The following is a 17,727-nucleotide window of genomic DNA, read 5'->3' on the forward strand; positions in this document are numbered from 1 at the left end:
TTATTTGGTGAGTTTGTTTTGTACAAGTGTCATTGTTCTAACTTCTGATGGCTTCAAAGTTGGGGCTTATTGTTTTTTTGCACTCCCTATATATATCATTTTTAGCCTGTAAAAAATAAATTATGCTGTTCACAATTCAGCAATTGCATATTTGTTTTTATTCTTGGATTATCCTCACCTAATTATGTACACTAAAATGTTTTCATTCAAAGTTCAAAGGATGGTGTTATGATTCTCTGCAGTTTTCTCCAGGATGTATCATGTTGTGCTCATTATTTATAATATAAGAAAAACACACAATAGTTGGGTGGGGATATGCTCATGTATTGCAATAATGGGCAAATTATATTTTGTTTGCATACCTCGACATATCATTCTTCCTTGTTTAGTGAAGAATGACCCTACTAAGTTATTAGCATTAGAGTGGACTCTAGAAAAGATAGGGAATAAATTAAACCAATTACTGGAAAAAGTATAGAGTTATGAACATGAAGAAGAAGCAATTTGTTTCAGAATGACAAATTATACTCATAAATCTATCATAACTGGAAAAAATTGAAGACAAAGAAGATGGAGATTGAGAAAACTCCTAAACATTGTAGATCTAAATGTAAAATAAAGAGAATAATGATTCTCATATGGATGCAGCTTTACTCTTGGAAAGATTAAAAAGTTTTAAAAATGAGATTAAAAGAGAATTTAAGTGTAGCAAATGTAGGAGTAAGATTATAGAAAACCTAGAAGGGATAAAAGATTGTTTAACCAAAATCATAGATAGATCAAAACAAGACTTAATCAATAAAATTAATACTTTTTGAAATGAATTACATAATTTGAAAGGACAATTGATCCAAATGGAGACAAGAGAAGACAATGAACAGATTTTTGATTTTTAAGGACTATAAGATTGTTTAACCAAATTAATAAACAGATAAAAACAAGACTTAATCAATAAAATTAATACTTCATAAACTGAATTACATAATTTGAAAGGACAATTGATTCAAATATAGACAAAGAAGAGGCATAATGGATTTTTGATTTTTTAATATAATGGAAGAGTTGATTGAAAAAGTATTCCCTAATTATGACTGGACTTAAAAGATTTTATAGAGATTCCAGAAGATATAGAAGATGTAAAATTTCTGGTAGGTATGAATTTGGAAATTATCCTCAAAAAATTAATGGGAACATAAAATATAAAAATGCAAAAGAAATCATTTTAACTGATGAAGAAGAATTTATTAGACAAATAGACTATATATATATATATATATATATATAATATGTAGAGAATGTGGATTTGACTTAGAAAATTTGTAGGCAGAGGAAGAACTTAATATATAAACCCACTAAAGCACTCACTAAAGCCAGGGACAACTAGCTTATTATTTAGAGATTCTGACAGTTGCCTTATCCTTCCATTGTATTAATAATATTCTTCTCTGTTACATCATAAGCATAAGTTCTTTGTGGGATCTACTGAGTTGTCCGTAATCCCCAAATAAATACTCTCGTTCCCATGCATGAACCCTTTTAAAGTGCTCTGTCATATCCGGCATGGTAGTGATAAGATTAGAAAATCTAAAGTATAAGGGATAGAAAAATTCATCTGCGAAGAGTTTGATTATAGAGTTCTTGTATACTAATTCACATCTTCTTGGTACCACTGATGTAGGTGCAGCTAACTTCCAATTAGTTCATATTGAAAGATCTTCAAAGTTTGAGTTTATCTTATACAGTTCTTAGAATGAAAGTTTCTTTAATTTCTCTGAATTGAACTCTTGATTGTGCTTGCTGATGCTATGTAAAAATTGTTCACTTAATGAGATGGTGTTCTTCATCTGTATAACCTGCATCCATAAGCTGGGGGTTTTGAATTAAATTCTAAGTTGATGAAGCCCCGTTGTTCCTTTACTTCTCTCTATGTAATTTGTGAAGGACATGGACCAAGCACCAATGGTTCTGTAGATAACTAAGATGAGCTGCTTCAGTAATAATGAGCCTTGAAACATAACCATGTTCTGTGGATTTGAGTTGTTTTATTATTATTATTATTATTATTATTATTATTATTATTATTATCATTATTTGGGCATGGTTATTTATTGGTTAGAGAAGTGATGTAGATGATGTGTCCGGAGGAGATGACTGCTGGTGATGTTGACAGCACAGTGCTACCCTGCCAACATGTCCCGACCCTAACTCATCATTTGGGATTTAATGGTTATGATTCAACACCAGATTGGGGGAGTGCAGCAGATGAACAGTGAAAGGAATGAGTGTTGTTTGGTTAACAACACAAACATATGTTTCCTTTTTCAGGTAATGTTTGGAATATATCCATGAATGTTATGTTTGGAATTATTTTATTTAAAATCATGTTAATGTTAACAACATCGATTTCTAATTGCTCCAGCACAAGTATAATTTGCAAAACAATAGAAATAATGCCATAGTTAATTATAAGTTTGGTCTAAATCAAGATTATTAACTAATGAACTATTTTAATAATCTAGAGGAAGTTGTAGTTTGACACTGGTTTGCCATTGTTTTCGTGTTGTATGATCTATGTAGTTGTCTCTTTGTTAAGGAGTTGTTTGTTGGTATTATTTGTTTTTCTTGGATTTGCTTCTGAAGTCAACCGTTCTTACCATTGTGACAAACTTGTTTATGTTGTTTTTCCAGTAGTAGTTCAATTGACCATTTGCGATATGTGATACTTATTGTGCATAAAAGTAATTTACTCTATGCCCTTGATGGTCCTAATTATATATTGGTTCTGTCTTCATAATTTTAGAATTTTTTTTTCTGATTTCTATTACTACTTATTTATCATCCTGATTTGTAGAGCTAATGGAGAATGATGATATCACTATGAAGATATTGTATTATGGGATATGCCACTCAGACCTCCACGACATCAAGAATGAATGGGGAATGACCAAGTACCCAGTCATTCCTGGGTAAATACATTATTACCAATCTTGAACTTGTTAATTATTTATTTTTATTGGATAATTAGAGATATAATGTTACTACATCCTTTAGGTTATTAGCTTCTCCCACATATCCTAGCCTTTCCTATTATTTGAGTATTTTTTAATTATTTTCACAGATGTTAAATCTTTTTATAGCACTGAACTTAAGTCCTCCCTAATGGGAAACAGATATTAGAAAACTATTTCCACTACCTGGTGTGTGCTCACCGCCTCTATTACACATGCATGCAACATCTATGGCTTTGGCCCTTCATTTATGGGCTGATGAATACCCAATTAGTTATAAGCTTATAATTGAGATAGTATAGGTTAACCTATTTCCTCTTGACCACCCAAACGCAAGTAGATATTTGTTGGTAGGTCATGTGCTTTAGGATAGAAACATGAACGCTATCTTGACTTATGTTTTCTAGTTTAATGCAACATTTAGTTGGGGGTGCTTGTCAATCGATTTCATATAACATAATGGAAACCATCTATTATGGCTATTACTCAATTAACATAAAACATTGAAAGGTAAATGTTTGGTGTAATAAGTGGAAAGCTTTAATTGATCAGTACAATACTAAACTAGAATTACATGTTTACTATATTTGGAGTACACGAGCCTATCATTAGGGGTGTAAATGATACACTACTACTCACAAGTTACTCGAGTTCGATTCGGGGAACGCTCGAACTCGACTCGCTTAGGGTCGAGTCGAGCTCAAGCTCGAGTAGCTCGAGTAGCTCGAGTAGCTCGAGTAGTCGAGTGAGCCGAGTTCGAGCATCTTAATACTTGACTCGAGTGCTCGCTAGCTTAATCGAGTAGTTGTATTTGTGTGTGTATATATATTATATGTTAGTTTGTTTTATAAATATAATTGAGTATGAGCTCAAACTCAAGCCTGAATTCGAGTTTGAGTATAAAATTATCTATGATTAAATTGAATTTATTAGCTTTTATCGAGCTTAATCGAGCTTAATCCAACGAGCTCGAGTAGCTCGATTAATGTATCGAGTCGAGCTCGAGCTATAAAAATAAAACTCGATCTAGTTCAAGCCGAGTATCGAGCAACGAGTTTTTAACCGAGCTCGAGCTCGAGTAGCTTGCTGCTTGGCTCGAACTCGATCGATTACACCCCTACCTGTTATTCATACAATACCTTCAATATGCACCCTTGTTTTTGTACAGGCATGAGATTGTTGTTGTTGTATCTGAAATTGGTAGGAATGTAACACAAGTTAAAACCGGAGACAAAGAGGATTGCATAGTTGGTTCTCGCGGCTCTTGTCACAATTGCAAGCAGGATCTGGAGAACTACTGTCCAAAGGTCATATTAACCTATGATTCTATTTACCATGATGGAAGAAGGACTTACGGTGGATATTCCAACATGATTGTGGTTAATGAGCACATTGCTGTTCAATTCCCTAAAAACATGCCCCTAGACAAGAGTGCTCTGCTCTATGTGGGAATCAATGTCTATTGCCCAATGAAAACCTTTGGGCTAAATGAGCCAAGTAAGCATTGAGATATGGTTGGTCTTGGGGGACTTAGGCATGTTGCAATGAAATTTGGAAAGCCATTAGGATGAAAGTTACTATCATCAACTCATCTCCTAAAAAGGAAAAAGGAAGTTATTAAAAGGTTGGGAGTTGATGCTTTCCTACTCAGCAGCAATCTTGAGAAGATGCAGGTATTATAGAAATTCATGTTATATGATTTTGTAGTTTATCACTCTGAAACTATTTTTTTTTGGATATTTAGGCTGCTATGGGCACCACGGATGGTATTATCAACACAGTGTCTATTGTTCACCAGCTTATGCCCTTAATCTTTTTACTGAAGACCCACGTAAAGGTGATCTTGGTGGGAGCTCCAAAGAAGCCATTAGAGCTACCAGTTTTCACTTTGACCATGGGTGAGTGTAAATAAACACTGGTTAGATCATGGAATTGGAGCACTTCACATTTGAGCTAGATTTGATTTATGCTTGACATATGAGCTTACTTGAACATAGTTGCTTGGTCATGGTTTGACTTGGTTTTTGATAAATCAACAACTGGTTATATGATGGGAAATTGGAAATTCATCATATGCTTGGCCTTTTGTATTCTTGAAAGGGGATTTTATGTGAACAAAAATTAAAAAAATAAAATAAAAAGGTTGTGGATGTTTGGTTGTGGAGCTTGTGCTATTAGCATTTGGGGTTTTCAGAACAATTCTTGGAAAATCGTAAGCTGTTTTACATTTGTCTATTTATCAGCGCTAATTTTAATTTTTGTAGTTTTGTAGTCCTTTAAGGCAGAAGTTGGTTGGTTGAACTTGTGCTTATGTTACTTTTTTTTAAAAAAAATGGGTTTGTTCTATCATGTTTTCTCTCTAGAACTCAGTATTATGTAACTAGGTTGCTTTAGTTAATTTAAAATTTTTGAATTGTTTTCCGGCTTATTTAGAATTTGAGAATTTGGGGTTCCTTTCTCTCTGGAACTCTAATTAATGTTTTTTTTTTGTTTTTTTTTTTGCTATAAGATTTATCTAAAATACCTATGGTATTTTATCGTCTTGTACTAATGGAATGTTTCAACTATTCATTAACAACAATTGCCTTATGATAGACCGTAAGTTATTTTTCAAATAATATACTATTTTCAGTTGGCTAGGTTCATTCTTTTTCCTTATTAATATATCCTGTCAATTTAGGTTGTTGATGAGTTACCTACTGAATTCATTTTGGGTAGAGGTGATAGCCGTCCAAGTAAGGCCATGATGGAGAGGCGATGGCCTACTCACAATCTTAGTTATTGAAAAGACAGGCAATAGCATACCATGCAAAAGTTGCACCTCCTACTGTGACCATACATCGACTAAAGGTAATATATTTTATCTTGTGGGGTTATAGTGTTTAAGTAACTTGAGACCCATATCTCATTGAAATTTTCCCATTTCTATATTATAGGCTATGGTTTCTGGTGCGATTGGTGGCTTTCCAGATGTGGCATTCAATTTTAACACCCAATCCTTTTTAGATGACAATCTACTTGGTTAGCATGGATATCAATTCCAAAATTTGATTTTTCTGTAAGGACAATGCTTTTCCAATATTGCACATTCATGGTTCTCAATCTATCATGTTCGCTGATCAGCTTTATCCCATTGGTTGGAAATTGGTGATGCTTGGGGATACTACATGGATTAAATTGTTTCTAGGTTTATTTTCAAGACAAGATGGAGTGAGTGGTTTTTTTGTCAGCCTTAAACATTTTCATAACTGACATACTTTGTGGCTTTTTCCTTGTCTACTCACATGTTTATCATATTTGTCTCGACATTAGCATGGCAAATATGTTGGTGAATCCTATCAATGAGGAAGAGCAAGAAGGGAATATATATTTCTCATTATACATCATAAACTAATTCGTTGGTTAGTTAAGATAAAATATTTCTATAATTTCTAATGTTAGACATATGTTGATTTTAGCAACCCATAAACTTTTTAGCTTATTGAAAACATGGTATGCTTACTTGTCTGTTGTTTTTGGATGAGTTATCATGAAAGACTTTTGGTAATGTGAGCTTTTGAATTATTAGTTGAGCTTGTGATATATCTCAAATGGAATATCAAGCTCACTGACCAACTAAAGGAGCCATGAACATAGATTTAGATGGTTGTTTTCCTGTCTGATAAAGCTTCCAGATAATAGATGTTCAAATTATTGTACATTTTAGTGATCTTAAATTAAGAATCTTGTACTTGACACTATCAACATTAATATTCCCACATTTTGAATCCATGTCTCATTTTTGTAAGTTCATTTTATTATCTCATATCATTTGAATGTGTGTCATCTTGTTCTTATTCTAGTGCTGAAGCTCTTATTTGTATCATCTTTATTGCTGATGCATTTTTCTTTTTCTTTTTCTTTTTGGTTCATTTTTCACTCAATCAGTTAAAGGATACAGTTGAAGTTGATTACAATGTCACTAGTCATTTGGAAGCTGAGCTTGCTGCTAATGACTGGAGTCTTCTAGTGCCAATCTATATCACTTTTGCTTCCCTAAATACATTTTTGTTGAAACTATTACTTGTTAACTAATGCCTTCTAATAAAATAGATTGATGTCGATATTTTTCCAAAATATTATTCCATTTTTTCTCTATCTCTGTTAATATGTGATAATATTGTATTCCGGAGCATGCATATTATTTTTGTAATTTCTATTCATGACTTCTTATTGCATTGGTGGTGGATGGTAAATGAAACTAGGCAGTAATATCAGTTTATGCAAGTTATTGGAGACTCATATGTTGTATCCATTGTGTGTGAGTAATTGGGTATCATCATTGATCATAATTGTATGTATACTTTCTATATTCACATTGTACAATATTACTCCGGAAGCTTTGCTATGAATGAAAAAGATAATTGAATTATGGAACCTACTTTGACAGTCACCTGATCAAATAATATTGATTTTACTCCTATATTTCTATTGCAATTTGATTATTTGAGATCATGACGATGTCTAAATACTGTAGAAATATGAAGTATATGACTTCTTCTGGTGCATGCTTCCATTTACTTCAATGACACCTTTATGTAAATGCCTATGAGATTGTCTTTGCTTTATGTGGAGATTGTAATGCTGTGCTTTCCTAACCCTTGTCTGAAAAATTGGCACATCGGTGATATGTTGGTCATAGAAAGCTACATGGAATTTCAAAATTCTAAAATAATGGTATTTGGTTAGTAACAAATGAAATACATTATGAAAGCTTTGAATCTTAAAAGGATTCTTCTCGTGCTTGGTGAACATATGTTTTCTTTAAAGATTTTGATTATAACGCTTCAACTTATAATAGTCATAGTACAGTGATAACACTCTATATCAAGGGCATACTCCTTAATATCAATGTTTACTATAGAGAACAAGAGAACATTTTAGTCATATATTGTGATTAACATCAATCGATAAGACTTGCTAGGATTATATATATATATATATATATATATAAAATATTCCATGATCTGAATTGGCTTGGTTGTTCCTACTAATTAGATTGCCTTTTTTTATGTCAAAAGTCACGGGGTTGGAAATTTGATTAATTTGTTGATGTATTGTAAAAGTTTTATAATGAGTATGATTGGTTGGTGAGACTCATTGCATTCAATTTGTCTTATCTGAGTAGTTTTTATGCATTATCATCTTTCATTCTCATCCAAGTTCTTCTAGATTCTTCACTATCTACTAGTAGCATTTTGAAAATTTGAATTGTGAGTTTGTTTGGATGTACTCATGTACTTTCAGTAAGTTGATGACCCCAAAGCTAAATGAGATGGATGAAGTTATTAAGAAGATTCACACACGGCTAGCTCAAGATCAAGACAATATTGACAAGGGGACGCTTTTGGTTCATACTTCATACCTAGTTTTAGTTGACTTATCTGTCAATTCTTTGCAAAATCAAATAGTATCTTAGGATAAGATTATTGTGAATGGTAACTAACTGATAATGAAATTCTGTTAGAACATATTCAACTAGTGCATTGTCATGGTGGTGATTGAAAATTAGAGCATAATGAGAGTTACAAGCAGGATCTTGTTGCATGCATCCTTCCAATCTCTATTAGCTAAATCCTATTTAATCCAAAACACAGTATCAGCGTATGTTAGAACTATACCTACATGATATTTCTTTATAATGGATATTTGTATGGCATACTTTTTGATGTTTTAACCATTTAACTCATCATATGACTTTCAGAGGAATAATAGTTAAGGGGCTTGCTACTTAGTGCTTTATAATTTGAAGATGTTTTAAACACATTTTTCTTCCTATTGGTGCATTTTGAACAATATCTATGTAATTTTTGTTTAAGTTTTTTTTTTTGAAAATTCCTATGTAATCTTTAATTTGATCAGTAATATGACTCTTTAGTTGCTAAATTTCGTCTAACCTGTCACAGCTTGTTGCGCTAAAGTCTATTCGTGAAGAACTACCATCTTCCATTGTTTGTATCTCCTTCGATTTATTATGTAATTAAATTCTTATATCCTTTCTTATAATATACAGAATTAAACCTCCTGCAAATGTTTCCTTCAATGGGTGTTATCTGTTCTTGCATCCCTCCAGGCTCCAGGTGGTAGTCAGTGACCATGGCATGACTAATAGTGGGAATCATGGAGGATCCACATATGAAGAAATTGACTCACTTGCACTTTTTATTGGCATAGGACCTGGGTATATCCACTTTATGCCCCTAATGAACATAATGAGGTTTTTTAGGTATGTAATTGTGCTTCACTACATATGTAGATGTTTTCATTATCTACAGTATTTACTTCATTTTATTTAAAATGAGGCCTCATATCCTACTCACCATTTAGTCTTATTGCCCAGAGTTTATGATTCAAGAATATAAAGTTTCATAAATTATACATAGCAATTTGAAAGTATTGCACAGTTGAACACATTATGTCATCACCTGGTTAGGAATGCTAAATTTATTATACAGTTGATGACATAATGTGTTGGATATGAGTTCTGCATAGGTTTCCTAGATTGAAAATTTTTTTCTTTAAATTGTTGAAATACAGTTTTGATGCCCTAAAATTTCATTTCGGTTTGATTTTATGGAAAATTTGATTTTCCTAACTTTTTTCCTTTTGGAGTGCTTATGAATACTTAATTGTACTTTTGTCATATTGATTGTGGTATTATTCTAACTTTGAAAGTTCTGTAAAAAATATTTTCTTATGGTTAATTTCTCTAGGAAATCTAGTTGGACTTTTTTTGTAGTTTCATCAATAGGTTTTGTAGTTAAGTTTCATGTAGTTAGTGTGGTTATTAATAGATGGCAGGGCCTGAGTAATAGTTGTAACATGGAAGTTGTGGATCCTAAAGGCCTTCGTCTAATTTCATGTTTAAGTAGCTTTTATAATTGCAGGTGATAATTGTCAGTCTGAGAAGTTCAAGCACAATTTTTTTTATAATAATTCTATTCTAAAATTTTCCATATTCTATATATTCAATGGATTGATTTTGAATATCTTGTGTGCAAACTAAAAAAAAAATGGTACTTAGTCACTTTAATCTACAAATGTCAATGACATTTTGCTTGTCATTTTCAGGTGAACATACATAACCCCAACTTTAGCTCTTTTGTTTGGTGTGCCGCCCATTAGTACCACCGAAGAACAACATTAACATTAGGTTGCTGCTTGTCAAAGTTTTTCATACATTGGTAGGTTTGTTTCTCCATATGTACTCAATATATACATGGATATATTTTATGGTATATTACAAAGAAAGCTGGGAGCAATATTGTTGTACCTAAGGAAGAAGAAACTTTGAAAAAAATAATGTTTGTGTTCTAGTTAGACAATAGTATTAAACCTATTAATGTAGAATATGTGAAGGTGTTGGCAAGTCTGAGGATTATGTGTGAGTGTTGTGATGGAGATGGAGGAGCATGTAGGAGTACTTGGGATTCTACTTGTGCTAAATTGCATGTCCTGATTCAAATCGAATAAAAATTTTAAAAAATTACATACAGTTAAATCATAATCGAATTAGGACAACATGTGGTTCAAATAAATAAATGTCATTATATTTGGATATATTCAAGATAAGTCTAGAAGACATTTTTGAGATAATCTAAAAAGTTAGAATTTGAAGATCAGCCGAGAGCACAGATCTCGAGGCGATCTAAAATATCCAAATCATAAGATCAACCGAGAGCATAGATCTCGAGCCGATCTAAAATATTTAAATCGCAAGATGAGCCGAGAGCACAGATCTCGAGGTGATCTAAAATATCCAAATCATAAGATCAGCCTAGAGCACAGATCTCAAGGCAATTTAAAATATTTAAATCGTAAGATCAGCCTAGAGCACAGATCTCGAGGCAATTTAAAATATTTAAATCGCAAGATCAGCCTAGAGCACATATCTCGAGGCAAAATATAAATTACAAAATTGCTCTTGAGAAGAATATCTTGAGGCAAAATGCAAATTACAAGATTGCCCTTGAGAACACATATCTCGAGGCAATCTCAAATCTTAAGATAGCCCAAATACACATCCCGAGGCGATCCTAAATTTTATATAGCCTAAGAACAGATCTCGAGGCAACTTGAGAAATGCAAATCCCGAGCACCCAAGACAAACTGAATTTTATTAATTAAATTTTAAAAAAAATAAATGTTAACAAAAAAAAATGTTTTAAAAAAATTAAATTTAAAATTTAAATCATATCTTATCCTCTTCTGACTTAGTCTACGGAAGGTTGTGATTTCTCGTGAGGGGATCAAATTTTGGGGATAAGGACAAAATTTCTTTTAAAAGAGAGGACCGACCAGGAGAGGAAGAGGAATGGAGGAAAAAAAGAGAGAAGGAATTTAGAAAAAAAAAAAAAGGAAAAAAAGGGTTCTCTTCTCCTCTTATGCTTATAATATATATATATATTAAAGAATTTGGCCGTTCATCACCATTGTTGTTGCTCACTGTCGTGGCTGCTTGAGTGGCTGAGATAATGCCGCCAAGCAGCTTGACACCGTTGCTGTTGTTGAAGCCGCCGTTGCTGCTTGAGTGGCTGAGATAATGCCGCCAAACATGCCTGATGCTCTTGTTGGCGTCACTGTCATCGCTGTTGTTGGATGCCATTGTTGCTGCTCGCTGCCGAGGCTACTGGCTAATGTTGTTGTCACCGTTACCTCTGCCTTTGTTTGCTGGTACTTGCTTCTATTGATGCTTGTCACCTATTGCCGTTCTTGCTGGGGAGGAGGAACCAGTGAGAGAAAAAAAAGAATAATAAAAAAAAATAAAAAAATAAAAGAGAAGATTTGAAAGAAAAAAAAAGAATAAAAAAAAAATCAGAAGAAGAAAGAAAGAAAAAAAAAATGCACGCATGTGCATGCATTTCTTTTCCCTCGTGCTCTCTCTCTCTCTACCCCATTTGTGAGAGCTCGCGCTATCTCTTTCTCTCCGTCAAGCACTCCGCCATGGATCCCCTCTCAGATCCTTTCATCAGCGGGGCCAGTGGCTCCTCATCGGCGGACCACAGTTGGCGGAAGGTTTCCTATGTGAGACACCAGCATCTCCCGAACCCAGCCCTTGCTGCCACCGATCATTGACCCAATGGAGTCCCTTCCAACATCTTCGCCTCCGTCGAGCGAGTTTCCTTTGAGTGACGTAAAGCAATCAAGACGGCTGCAGAGGAATACGATACTACACCTTCCAGATCGCGCCTTGGACCCATTGTTGCTGCTGTGAATTCTAATGAGGATGATGATAGCGCTGGGGAGGGTGGAAAAGAGAATAGAGCTGTGGAGGGTGAGAAGAAGATCAAGTACTAGAAGCCGAAGAAACCTAAGGTCTTTGTTGCGGAAGCCACGTCCAAAATCGATGCTACGAATCCTGCCGAATTCCTTGTTGATGTCTTGGCTTCGTATAGATCGCAGATGAATATCCAGTTGATGATAGCGCCTCCATGTTTTCCACCAGGATGTTCAAGGAATTACCTGTTTTGAAGACCGATATTCAGCACAAGAGGAATGCAAGATAGTTGCTCTACGTTGCCGATTGGTCGTATCAATATTAATCTCTCCTTTCCCTGGACCATTCGGAAGACATTGGTTTACTCACACTGACTAATATCTTTAATTTTAACAATGATGATGAGCTTAATTTCCATTGTTGAAATGTTGCCTGCTTCCGGGTTTGGTGGCAAACACTCAACTCTCAAATTGAAGGAGATTATGAATCACAGAGCTAAAATATTCATAGCAGTCATAGCTGTTATTGGTGCAATTGTTGTTCTCTAGAAAACCTTCTGCTAATTGAAAATCATAGTCTCGATGATAAATACGACAATGTAATGCAAAAAAAAAATTTAATTAAAACATCTTTTGATCGGCAAAGGAAAAGGAGAGTGAAGCTGGACAATTCTCTTGGTGAGGCAATCAGGTAGAATTAGAAACCAAGTTGTTTCTCCATGACAAAGAAATGGAAAAAGCTTCATTCTCTTCTTTAACTTCTTATATAGTTCTGACGTAGATTGTGTGGCTGTATGCCAGTTTTGTTATCTACGATGTTGTTTCTTTGTCAATGTAGTGATGAACATCAACAACTTTGTGTTGCTCTTTTCCCGTTGTTTCTCTGAGATCGTTCATGAAACAGAACACTTGATTTTCTAAAATAAAAAAAAATATATAAAAATATAAAGGGATGGGCCCACCATTAGAAATGATGAATATAGGGCTCTAGGCATTTCAGAAGATATATATTCACGTGGCTATGGTTGTTCGCTTAGGAAGAACACCAGTGAGTTGCTGGTGTCTGAACCCGGATGATGCTTTTGAGGGAGTGGAATTTGCTTGACCCAATGCTTTGTTCTTCCTATGTTTCTTCAAAGTTGAAAAAAAAACTTGGAGTGATAATGGCCAGAAGAAGTTTTAGAATATAAGCATGAAAGCGAAGCAGAGGTTAAAGGTTTCTTGAGAATACATGAATATAGTTCAATGGTTTCTTACTGCTGGATGGAGTAGGGAAAAAGCAGGAAGCACAGGAGGATATAAAAATATAGATGATGAAGAAGATGATGCTGACTTTGAGTTTGAATTGAGAAGGCGCATGATTCCCTGGGTGCAGCTGCAAGGATGGTTGAGAATCTCCTAGAATCTATTGAAGATGAAGCCAATGAGTGAAAGCATGCCAGGCTATGGAAGCTAGTTATAAGCAAAGACAGAGAGCAGTTCATGCAAAAAGTAACCATGCCATGCCAAGTTAATCCCTTGTGCGATATTTGTGAAACTGGAGAATGAAAGCGTGTCTCTATTCAGTAGTCCGTCACCTCCTGTTCCAAAGAGGCCATGCCTAGTTAATAACCATGTTACGCACTGAGGATTAAAACATGCCTATATTATTTGTATTTTCCGGATTCCAAATGTTTGGAGAATTTCTTTGAGGAGCTTGACTTTCTTTTATGAATCAGAATGATGGTTAGAAACCATGTATATTCTACTCCAGTGATAGATAATGAAATGAAATGCTTTTAAGTTGTCAGCATGATGAAAGCCCATGATTTCTAAAAAAAAAGATATTATAAAAACACACACATAAAGGGAATGAAGAATGAGAAGTATGAACAGGTGGGCCACGTGAAACAAAGTTAGGGAATTTGCATAACTTATGCATATGTGTATAAAATAAAAAAATTTAAAAAATGAGAAGCATGCATGAAATAAAAAAATAATAGATGGGAAGCATGCATAACATAAAAAAAATAAAAAAAAAAATTCAAAAGAACGAATCCCAGCATGAAAGAGATGCATGTAATGGCATAATTCTTAAAAGGGCGGGTCCCACCATATGAAGATAAATATGACAAGCATGAATTTACTTATATATGTATATGTTGCCAGGTTGGATTTCACATACTCAAGGGACATGAAGCTAAAGAGTTTAAAGGCTTCATACCATTCCCCATTATGAGTATATTCAACAACTAATGAATTCCAAAAATTTATTCCTCTATCTGATATTAGATAGAACAGTTCTCTAGCAGCAAGCATGTTTCCACTACCTGCATATCCTAATATCATGACAGACCATGAAATACCATCCTTGTGAGACATTTTACCAAAAATTTTTCGTGCAGTAATCATATCACCAACCTTAGTGTAGCATGAAATTATGGCATTACAAGCCACAACATTTTCATCAGACAAATCACCAAAAATGTTCCTCACTTTTTGTACATGACCATGCTTGGCATACATGTCTAATAATGCTGTTTGCACATGAATGGAGGAAAGAAATCCAAGTTTGAATGCATGAGCATGAGCATTTAATCAAATGAATAAGAATGGTTGCCATCTTGTGATCCCGCATTTAGGCTATTCGGGAAATGGTCTCACTCATCTATATACCATAGCGTGATACTTAAGAGAATAAAAAAAGCCTCAGATAATGAGATAAAGCAACAGCTGCTCAATGTTTGTTATAAGCATGGAGAATATACTTTGACTTTTGTGAGTAACAAAAAAATATGCCAATGAGCAATGCTTTTTGTAGCTAAAATTCAGAAGTAGATGGATGATACTTGCCAGTCTATCCAAGATAATTCTTCTCTCTGGGCTGGGCTCTGCCTGAAGGTTGAGCACCTAGATGCCTTGTTGCTATCGGTAGAAGGTCAGGGATATGACCATTGTGAAAAATCTAGGTGGGCACTAGCATAGTCTTCAGTCCTTAATGCAAGTTACTCAAACAGAATTGTTTCAAGCCAGTATAAAAGATTCTGAAATGACAGAATATTTGATCTATACAACCTAGAACATGATTGTCATAGTTTACTAAATCAAGTTGCTTATGGACAGCAGAATGATTCCTTATATGCGTAGCCATGTTTAAAGAAGTTTGAAAAAAAATAATAATAAACAAAAGACATGGGGCTTGACACGGGCCCACCATGAAAGAGACACACATGCAAATAAATATAAAAATTAATTAAAAAATGATGAGGAACATACATGCATATTCATCATTTTCATTATTGCAAGATGGACCCTAAAGTGAATAAGCAATGCAGAGCTATTCATAATTTTGACTAATGCTTGGTCTATCATAAATATAATAATCATATGTGACTAAAAAAAATATTTATACATGTAAAATTGCTGATTTCCTCTCAAGCGATAATTCTCAAATAAAACCTGGGATTTAGAGTCAAATAACAAAAGGTATTCGTTCTGAAGTGACAACAAAAAAAATATTCATCTCGAGGCAGGATGGCAACGAGGCATGCAAAATGGTGATGAGGCATATGCAACGATATGTGATAAAATATAATAAAACAAAAAAAAAAAAAATATAATCAATATTTAAAAAAAATCATATAAATCGACAAATGAACTCAATGGTCTCAAAGACATCAAAAGTCGAAGACCCAAAGAGTTCCACAAGTCAATATTTAAAAATCTATATAAATCGACAATTGAGCTCAATGGTCTCAAAGACATCAAAAGTCGAAGACCCAAAGAGTTCCACAAGTCAATGTTTAAAAATCTATATAAATCGACAATTGAGCTCAGCGGTCTCAAGACATCAAAAGTCGAAGATCCAAAGAGTTTCATAAGTCAATATTTAAAAAAATCTATATCAACAATCGAACTCAGCTGGTCTCAAGACATCGAAGTCGAAGACCCTAAAAGAGTTTCACAAGTCAATATAAAAAATCATATAAATCGACAATTGAACTCAACGGTCTCAAGACATCGAGTCGAAGACCCTAAAGAGTTTCACAAGTCAATATTTGAAAATCCATATAAATCGACAATTGGACTCAGTGGTCTCAGGACATCAAAAGTCAAAGACCCAAGGAGCTTCACAAGTCAATATTTAAAAATCTATATAAATTGACAATTAAGCTCAGCAGTCTCAAGACATCAAAAGTCGAAGACCCAAAGAGTTTCATAAGTCAATATTTGAAAATCTATACAAATCGACAATTGAACTCAGCGGCCTCAAGACAACAAAAAAGTCGAAGACCCAAAGAGTTTCACAAGTCAATATTTAAAAATTTACATAAATCGACAATTGAACTCAGTAGTCCCAAGACGTCAGAGGTTAAAGACTCAAAGAGTTTCACAAGTCAATAAGAGAGCTTCACAAGCATAAGAGCCGAAGCTTATGAAAAATCAATATCAAGTCTATGGTTCATCAACATGGAGAAGTCGTAACTTGAAATTCAAATTCAAGATGCAAATCAAGTCCAAAAATGCAAAATGTCCAAGACACAAGTCCATAAGTCAAGATGATTGTCAAGATGATTTTAAATTTTTTGTATTTTCAATGGAATCCATGAATTCATATTTATTGAAATGAATGAAAATTGATTGTCACAATTTGTCTCTTTGTTCACACTTATTTTCTTAATCGGAGGTTCCTGTGACAATGTCCAGGGTAATTAAGATTAGGGGCTTGACCTTAATGGAAGTCATGAACCCACAATCCCTTGAAGTCACCAAAATATTAAAATTTGATTTGTGATCCATGTTTTTTAACCGGTTTAATCCTAAATTAAATGCCAGGTGGAAAGAAAAGAGCCCACAGTTAACAAAAAAAATTATAATATTTGTGGCATACCAATCATAATATGCTGTTGATATTGCGTTTCTCTCTCCATGAACATTAAAATAAAATAGCATCATGTTAAATACCATAACACTTATTATCAACTTTGAAAATATTTAAAAGACTTGTGAAAGTTTAAAACAAGCATCCTCTAATGCATATTTTAAATGTTAATGCATGCATTCAATGCTATAATTGTATTGTTTGAGAAGCAATGTTTTATAAATAAAAATGGTAAAAAGTATAACAAGTTTGATAATAAAATGTAAAAAACAGTAAACTATATATACTATTTTCTATATTATATTTTACATGACTGTTTTTTATATTATATTTTTCCGTAAATAAAGTGAAGCATGCCCATTCACATAAATTATTTAATAATTTATAACATTTAAGAAAAAAAAAGAAATTTCTAGTTTATTCATAACACTTTTATAAAATTATGCATATAATTGCCTATTTTTATAGGGTTATAAATACAAATTTCTCGCGAGCCACGTAGCTAACCCGAAGACGTGACCTAACCACAAAAGCGCATGAAGCCGTACGGGCTTTGATCCAACGGCTCAAAACAATCCAATGAAATTAAACGGTTAGGATTTC

General features: G+C 33.7%; 1 pseudogene; it reads left to right on the top strand.

Moving 5' to 3' along the window:
- Positions 1-2,132: 2,132 nt before the first annotated feature.
- On the top strand, positions 2,133-6,184 carry LOC120281426 (annotated as a pseudogene).
- The last annotated feature ends 11,543 nt before the right edge of the window (positions 6,185-17,727 follow it).

The sequence above is a fragment of the Dioscorea cayenensis genome, chromosome 1 (assembly GCF_009730915.1).
Source record: "Dioscorea cayenensis subsp. rotundata cultivar TDr96_F1 chromosome 1, TDr96_F1_v2_PseudoChromosome.rev07_lg8_w22 25.fasta, whole genome shotgun sequence".
Classification (NCBI taxonomy): domain Eukaryota; kingdom Viridiplantae; phylum Streptophyta; class Magnoliopsida; order Dioscoreales; family Dioscoreaceae; genus Dioscorea; species Dioscorea cayenensis.